Consider the following 9,209-nt stretch of genomic DNA (forward strand, 5'->3'; position numbering starts at 1 on the left):
TTTGATTCGTGTTTTCGGGTTGTTTTTCGAAGTTAAATCTATTGGGTATTGAGGGTACTAATGATCCTAAGTTTTTGGGGAAAGAATCATTAGAGTTTAGAGGGTTTAAAGATGAAAAACGGAAAAGCAAAGTCGTCAAACACCTGGGTATAAGGGTGGGGCGTCGCGCCAGCCAGTGCGCCCCAAAAGGGTCTCTGAATGTTCACCCTTGGGGCGCCGTGCCAGCCAGCGCGCCCCAGACTGGTCTCTGAATATTAAGGGCTGGCGCCCCGCGCGTCTCAGAGCGCCAGGGACGCCAGTTCTCCCCATTCGTTCCCCACCTTTTCGTACCAGTTCCTAAGTGATGCACCTATGTTTCCTAGTTGATTTTAACACTCTAAGGTACATCTAAACATCATGAAATCATCCATAAATATGAGATCATGAACCTTGAATCCATAATCCAATTCAAGGAAAGTTAAGATCAAAGTCAAAGAAGTTAAGAGTCAAGTCTAGAAGTTAAGAAGCAAGTCATCAAAGCAAAGTTTCTTAAAGTTTTCAAGAGTCTTTATTAAATGTTTAAACTTCGTTTCAAGGCTCAAGTTTCAAGTAAAGTAAAGAGTAAAGAGTTGAGTTCATTTCTCAAAAGTTATTAGGGAACTAAGTATTCCCAAAGAAGTTTATAAATGTTTTTACATTTGAGCAAGAAAGGAACTATGATTTCCAAAAGAGCCTTTGGGCTAGTTTTCAGTAAAGGGAACATCGATTCCAAGAGAGCCTTTGGGCTAAACTTTGAGCAATTATCTCAAACTAAAGAAAGAGGTGTTTAAAACACATATGAGCTAAAGTATATTTTGGGAGTACTATTGAGCACCGAATTGGGGATGCGAGTTCATATTAACTCAACTCTCCATAAGAACCATGTAGCTAACATGGGATTTAACGGGTCATACTTTTTAGATGATCACGTAAGTTAAGCTAGTGGATCCACTAAGTTAAGTAAAGTCCTATATCACGACGAGGTATAGGATGGTCCTTGGGCAACGTGAGGTAAAACGTTGTACCATCACTAGGGCTCATAGTGGTGGTTGTCGGTTAAAGAATCTCCCACAAAAGTTATATTACTTTTATATATAAGTAAAGTTGAGTTTGTTATTGCTTTATCTTTAACGAACTAAGTTGTTTACACTGTTTTACAAGCTTTATATATATATTGCATGTGTCTTATTGCTTTATATTGAGTTCAGTTATTCATGAGTTGTACAGAGCCAAGGTAAGTGTTCCTTCTTACTCCTTTCAAGCTTAAGTTGTTGTTTAGCATTCCAACTCGCATACTCGTACATTCAATGTACTGATGCCAGTTGGCCTTCATCTTATTATGATGTAAACGCAGGTAACTAGGATCAGCATCCAGCGCGCCGTTGATCTAGTCAAACACTCCAGAGTCAGTGGTGAGCCTCATTGCATTCCGAAGGACTCGTTTATTCGCTTTCCTAGTTTTTTTCTTTATTAGGATGTTGTGGGGTCTGTCCCAACATCCATCTCAGTATTATAGAGACTTCATAGACAATTAGACAGTAGTTGAGTCTCTCATCTATGTATTTACAGATATTTTATTTTGAGACATAAGTTGCCATTTTGGTAAGATTTTATCATTTAAGCTGTTTTATGAACTTATGTTGTGTTGAGTTAAGTCTTCCGCTGAGTTAAGTAGCCAGACCAAGGGTTCGCTTGGGGCCAACAATGGTCTCCGAGTGCCGGTCACGTCCAGGGTGTAGACTCGGGGCGTGACAATTATGAAGTGGATGAATTAAAAACTTAATATTTTTAAGAAGTTCTACTTTTTCCAAAGTAATTAATTGAGGGTATAATGGGTAAAAAAATTTATACTTCTTAATTTGTCAAAATGGACAAGTAATTAGAGACAACTATAAAAGGAAAAGTAGAGAAGTAATTAGGGACAGATGAAGTATTATGTTTCCAGTCAAATTAATGAAATGTTACAGAAATTCATGAGGTGAGAACTGAGGTGAATGTATCCATAATAAAAAATAATAACATTTATTATGGCTTGGAATATGTATTTTTGTATATATTATTTTGTGTTGTTTCTGTTCAAAGTAGAATATTAGTCTAAGGTGAATGTATCGACATGAATAAAAATGGAGAGAAATAAAACGAGTGTTTAAAGTTAAATTGCAATTTTTCTCTTATATTTAATTAAAATAAAATACCTAATCTAATTGAAATAATAGTAATTGTATTTAAATTTACATGAGATTTGTGAATAAGTCCAATTTAAATGCATCCCTTAATGATTTACCCATTAATCAAATTTAAGTGTGCGCTATTCATTGCTAAATAGTTTGAAGAATAGGAAGAGTTGCATTAAATAATTTTAAATAATTAAATGTAGACTAATTAATTAGGAGAAATGAATAGTTTGGAGAATAGGAAGAGTTGTATTGAATAATTAAATGTAGACTAATGAAAGGAAAGGTTCAAGGAATGCAAATTGAAAAATAGCTATAGAAAGGCAAGAGATGATTCTTGAATTCTTACTCACCATTTTTGAAGGCTCTTGCATAATTTTAATTTATTAATTAATTTCATCTTCTTTTTTGTTCTTGAAGAGAAAGCAACAATTTGAAAGAATGGAAAGTACCTAGAGCTATTGTCGTCTAGAGTTCGATTAGCAAGTAACATCAACTTCACTAAACAAAGTTCAACACAAATTTATTGTAATGCACGATGTTTATGTATCATTGTATATGAAAGTTTAGAAACATATATTATTATTCCAACATGTAATATTTTAATTTTAGCATTCAAATATTATTGTTATACTTTTAGCAGTTCTTTCTACTTTATATGTAAAGAGAGAATTGATGTGTTTTAATTTCTTTATTTTAGTAAGAATAAACTTGCATTTTTTAAAACAAATATATTTAACTATTATATACTTCCTCCATCTCAATGAAATTTTTTGAACAAATTAACATGAATACACGTGCAAAGCACGTGTCCAAATACTAGTGTTGTAATAAACATGTGAGCTTTGTATGTTTCTTTTAGTTTAGATTTTTAAAAATGTATCTTATTAATTTCTGCATATCAGTAAGGACTTGGTCCCAATGCCCTTGTTCATAAATCACTTATTTATATGTGAATATGTATTGTATTATCTGAATTTCTAATGCGCTTTTCCATTGTTTAAAAAAAATAAAAATTGGACATTGTAGTCCATTTTATTTATGCCTTAAAAAGGCCAAAAAATCCACCATACAAAGAAAATCCCTGAACGGCCCAACAGCCCATCAGGTTATTCATACAAGACCCTATAAAGTAGGGTTTCCTAATTTGTTCAGATTTTTTTCCTCTATTGTTTATGTTGTAATAAACATGTGACCCTTGTATGATTTTTCTTTTTTTTAGTAAATATTTTTATACTGTATTTTAATTCATAGCAGTAAGGACTTGGTCCCAATGCCCTTTTTCATAAATGACTTGTTTGTATATGAATATGTATTGTGTTTTCTGAATTTGATGTACATGGTCTCAATGCCCTTCTTCAATGTTTATTATGACTTGTTTGTTCAAATTTTTTCCCTTTATTGTTTATGTTATGATAAACATGTGGCCCTTGTATGTTTTTTTTTTTTTTAGTATAGATTTCTAAAGTGTATCTAAGGACTTGGTACCAACGCCCTTTTTTATAAAGTGTATCTTAATCATTTATGTATGTTTTTACTCTTTTTTTAGTATAGGTTCCTAAAGTGTATCTTATTCGTTTTAGCCTATTGTGTCACTATGTCTGAGGCCCTTGTGTATGTTTTTCTTTCTCAGTTCAATATGAAAGATCTTTTTGTTGACCTATGTTGCAGTATGGGGGTAAATGGATTACAAAACCACAACTAGTATATGACAAGAAGTATGTTGCTACTAGGAGAGACACAAATGCATATATCTTAGACTATGATAAGATAGTGGAAGAGTACACAAATAACTTAAATTTTGTGCTTGTGAAACAAATACTTGTGAAAGGGCCTTCTGAAATTTTTTACTTGGTTGAAGGATCTGAAGAAATTAGGACACTTCAATACCTATTAAATGAACAATTTAAGATGATTCTTTTCTTTGTTGTGGACGATTTGGAAGAAATTGTTTCTGCACCAAATATTATTCACCATTATGAAGCATACTTGATAGAGTGTGAATATGAAACTGATGTTGAATCAGAAAATGGTTCTAGTGATAATGACATGTCTGATGATGAGGAATATAACTTTGATGAGTTAGAGCTCATTAAGATGCAAAAAACTAGAAAAGTAAATGATGAGCTCAATAACTATAAAGAACTTTATCCTTCCATGACTTCAAGGACTTGAATGAGGTAAGAAAAATTGTGAATTTGTATTCCCTTGCAAATTCCAAGCCTATAGTAGTGGAAAAAAAGTGACAGAACAAGATTGAAGTATACATGCATGATTGGTTGTCCATTTGTCATTCTTATTTCATAAGATGGTAAGGGTCCAGATTTTATGGTTAAAACACTGAAAATAAATCACAATTTTGAGGATGCATATAAAAATCCTAGAGCTTGCACAACTACTTTAGCACAATATTTCAATAATAAAGTGTGTGAATAATCTTCAGTACGAGTTTAAGAATATAAGACAAGAGTGGAAGGATCGTTCAACTTGAATGCTAGTTCCTCAAAGTTGAAAACGTCCAAGAGGATGGGTCTTCAAAAATTGCAGGAAAGTTTCTTAGATGATACAATAGAATTGAGGCTTATGCAAATGAGCTTATACTAACCAATCCTGATAGTCATATTTTGATTAATTTATCAAAGGATAGGTTGGATTAAAATACAAGAAAGTTACATAGAATGTACATTTGCCTCAATGCACTGAAGTTGGGATGGTAAGAAGGACTGAGACCCTTTATTTAACAAGATGAGACATTCTTGAAAAAGTCAATACAAGGGACAACTTTTGGTGGCTATGATACAAGATTGTGAGAATTTCTTTTATCTATTGGCATGGGTTGTAGTTGATAAAGAGAAAACTAAGACATGAATACAGTTTCTACAACTTATGAACAATTCAATGAATATGAAGATGGTGAAACTGTCACCTTTATGTCTGATATTCAGAAGGTAAATAATTTCTTGTGTTTATTTGAAAAAAATTATCTTCTTTTTATAACAATTTGTAACTGTATATTTACTTATTTGACATGTATAAGGACTACTAGAAGCACTAAAAAAATGCCATTCCTTAGTCTCAGCACACGTACTTTAAGTTGTTTTGATTATTTTGTTCCCTTGAATTTATTAACTACAATTCACTTTTATTGATTATAGGTACTATGTTAGGCAAATTGAGGCCAACTGGACGAAGAGATTTAGGTTAGGAGAAATGAAAAAACTGATTTGGTGGGCTGCTTGGAGTACTTATGAAGAAGATTTTAAGGACCAATTAAGTGCAGTTGGTGCATTGTCAAAAAGTGTTGAAAAATGAAATTTATTTTAGCCCAAAGGGATGGAAAAGTCATGACCCTTGGCAGCACCTTTTGACAATGCACCAAGTGCACCCAACTGGTCCTTAAAATCATCCTCATAATACCCAAAGCAGGCCACCAACATAGTTTCTTCATCTCTCTAAAACTAAATCTCTTCATCCAATTGGCCTTAATATGCCTAAAACAGTACCTATAATCAATAAAAGTAAATATTTAGTTAATAAATTCAAGTGAACCAAATAATTAAAGCAATTTAAATTAGTGCTGAGACAAAAAAAAAAGGACATTTTTGTCTGCTTTAGTAGTTCCTATACATGTCAAATAAGTAAATATACATTTACAAATTGTTAGAAAAAGAATATAAATTTGTTCAAATAAACATAAGAAATTATTTACTTTCTGCATACCAGACATAAAGGTGACAGTTTCACCATCTTTCAAATTCAATGAATTGTTCAGAAGTTGTAGAAATTATATCCATGCCCTAGTTGTCTCTTTATCAACTACAACCCATGCCAATGGGTAGAAGCAATTCTCACAATCTTGTGCCATAACCATCAAAAGTTGTCTCTTGCATTGACCCTTCAAGAAGGTTCCATCTAGTCCAATAACGGGTCTCAATCCTTCTTTCTTTCCAACTTCAGTTCATTGAGGCATATGTACATTCTAAGAATTTTTCTTTTATCTTGTTCCAACCCATCCTTTGATAAATTAATCACAATATCACTACCGAAATTTCTTTGCCTAAGCTCATTTGCATAAGCCTCAATCCATTGTAATCATCTAAGAAACTTCATTGCAATTTTTGAAGGGTCATCCTGTTGAACCTTTTCAACTTTGATGAACTAGCATTCAAGTTGAACTGATCCTTCAAGTCTTGTCTCATATCCTTAAGCTTGTACTGAGGATTATTCTGCACTTGATTCTTGATTTATTATGCTAAAGTGGTTATGTAAGCTCTAAAAATTTTAAATGCATCCTCATAATTGTGATTTGTTTTCAGTGTTTTAACCTTAAAACCTAGACCCTTATCATCTTGAGAAATAAGAAGGACAAATGGACAACCTATCATGCATTTATACCCCAGTCTTGTTCTGTCACTTTTTCCACTACTATAGGCTTGGAATTTTCAAGGGAATGCAAATTTACAAATTTTTTTTACCTCATTTAAGTCCTTAAAAGTCATGAAGGGATGAAATTCTTTGTAGTGACTAAGCTCATCAATTACTTCTCTAGTTTTTTGCATCTTAATGATCTCTAACTCGTCAAAGTTATATTCATCATCATCAGACTTGTCATTATCACTAGAGCCATTTTCTGATTCAACATCATTGCCATATTCACACTCTACCAAGTATGATTCACTATGGTGAATAATATTTGGGGTAAAATAATTTCTTCAAAATCCTCCATAGCAAAGAATTGAACCACCTTAAATCTTTCATTCAATAGGTATTTTAGTGTCCTAATTCCTTCAGATCCTTCAACCACATAAATTTTTTCAGAAGGCCCTTTCACAAGTATTTGTTTCACAAGCACAAATTCTAAGTTATTTGTGTACTCTTTCACTATATTATCATAGTCTAAGAGATATGCATCAATGTCTATCCTAGTAGCAACATACTTCTTTTCATATACTAGTTATCATTTTGTAATCCATTTATCCCCTTAATGCAATATGAGGTCAACAAAAAGATCTTTCATATTGAACTGAGAAAAAAATAGACATAATGGGCCTTAGACATAGTGACATAATGGGCAAAAATGAATAAGATACACTTTAGGAACCTATACTTAAAAAAAGTTCAAACATATAGAAATGTATATGATACACTTTATGAAAAAGGGTATTGGGACCAAGTCCTTACTGCTATGTAGAAATAAATAGCATACACTTTAGGAATCTATACTAAAAGAAAGAAAAATCATATCGGGGCAACATGTTTATTATTGCATAAACAAGAAAGGAAAAAATATGAACAAACAGACCATAATAAACAATGAAAAATTGCATTGGGATCACACACATCAAATTCAGATAACACGATACATATTCACATTCAAATAAGTTATTTATGAAAAAGGGCATGGGATCAAGTTCTTACTGCTATTCATAAATGAATTAAGATACAATTTATAAATCTGTACTAAAAGAAAGAAAAAACATACAAGGGTCACATGTTTATTACAACATAAAAAATAGAGGAAAAAAATCTGAACAAAAATGCAATAAATAATGAAAAAGGGCATAGCAAATTCAGATAATACAATACATATTCACATACAAACAAGCCATTTATGAATAAGGGAATTGGGACAAAGTCCGTACATATATGCATGAATAAATAAGACACACTTTAAGAATCTATACTAAAAGAAACAAAAAATAAATAGGGGCCACATGTTTATTATAACATAAACAACAGAGGAAAAAATTCTGAACAAACAGGTCATAATAAACAATGAAAAAGGCCATTGGGATCACACACATCAAATTCAAACTAAACAATATATATTCACATACAAACATGTCCTTTATGAAAAAAGGCATTGAGACCAAGTCCTTATTGCTATGCACGAATGAACAAGATACAAAACCACATGAATACTACTATTCTAACTCAAATTATTCCCTAAATCTAACCTAACAGAAAATGATCACCATATACGAGACAAAATCCTCAAAAGATTATAAAAATTTAACTTATGGCTATGCACGGTTGAATAAGATATGAAACCACACGAATACTACTATTTTAACTCAAATTATTCCCTAAATCTAACCTAACAGAAAAGGACTACCATACACACGATAAAATTCTCAAAAGATTACAAAATCATAACTCATCCCAATGCACAAATCAATCGAACCCAAAATCACATGAATAATACTATTTGAACTCAAATAAACAAGTAATTTATTCTCTAATCTAACCTACCAGAAGATTATACAAATTGCAAATCCAAACTATGTTGCTTTGAAATCGTAAACATAATAATATCGGAAAAATAATTAGTAACCTACCACCACAAATATCCGCAGATGCTAGCTACTTTGATACCCTAGAGACGAAGAAAGATTGTAGCTACTTTGAAACCCTAGTGGCGAAATTTGGGTTGGTGAAAGCAAGGTTCTATATGTATGTATATACATATATCACTACTAAAAAACTGCCAAAAAGAGATGGAAAAAAGCGACGGATTGCGTCGCTTTTTTGGCCAAAAGCGACGGAAAATCGATGCAGTCAATCTCGTCGCTTTTTGGCTTGACGCTTTTCCAAAAGCGACGGACTGCGTCGCTTATGGTGTTTTTTTTTAAGAATAAGATGCCGTCCGTTGCTTTTTTTATTTTTATTTTTTTTAATTTTAAAAAAGAGACGAAGTCCGTTGCTTTAATTAATTTTTATTTTTTTTTAGAATTTGTAAAGCGACAGACAATGAGACGCCGTCTTGGAAATAAAATTTTTAAAAATCCAGAAAAATGACGAACTAAAAGACCCTGTCCGTTGCTTTTCTGGGTTTTAAAAAAAAAATTCCAGAAAAGCGGCGGACAAAACCACCCTGTCAGTCGCTTTTTTTACAATTTTTTTGACAGCAGAAACTGCCAGTTTTTGCTGCCCACCTGCAAAACCAATTCAATTCAGCCCCAATCAAACACAAAACATTATAAAGAAGCTACACAAAATATAAAACAACAAATTTAA

The sequence above is a fragment of the Solanum stenotomum genome, chromosome 2 (assembly GCF_019186545.1).
Source record: "Solanum stenotomum isolate F172 chromosome 2, ASM1918654v1, whole genome shotgun sequence".
Taxonomy (NCBI): Eukaryota; Viridiplantae; Streptophyta; class Magnoliopsida; order Solanales; family Solanaceae; genus Solanum; species Solanum stenotomum.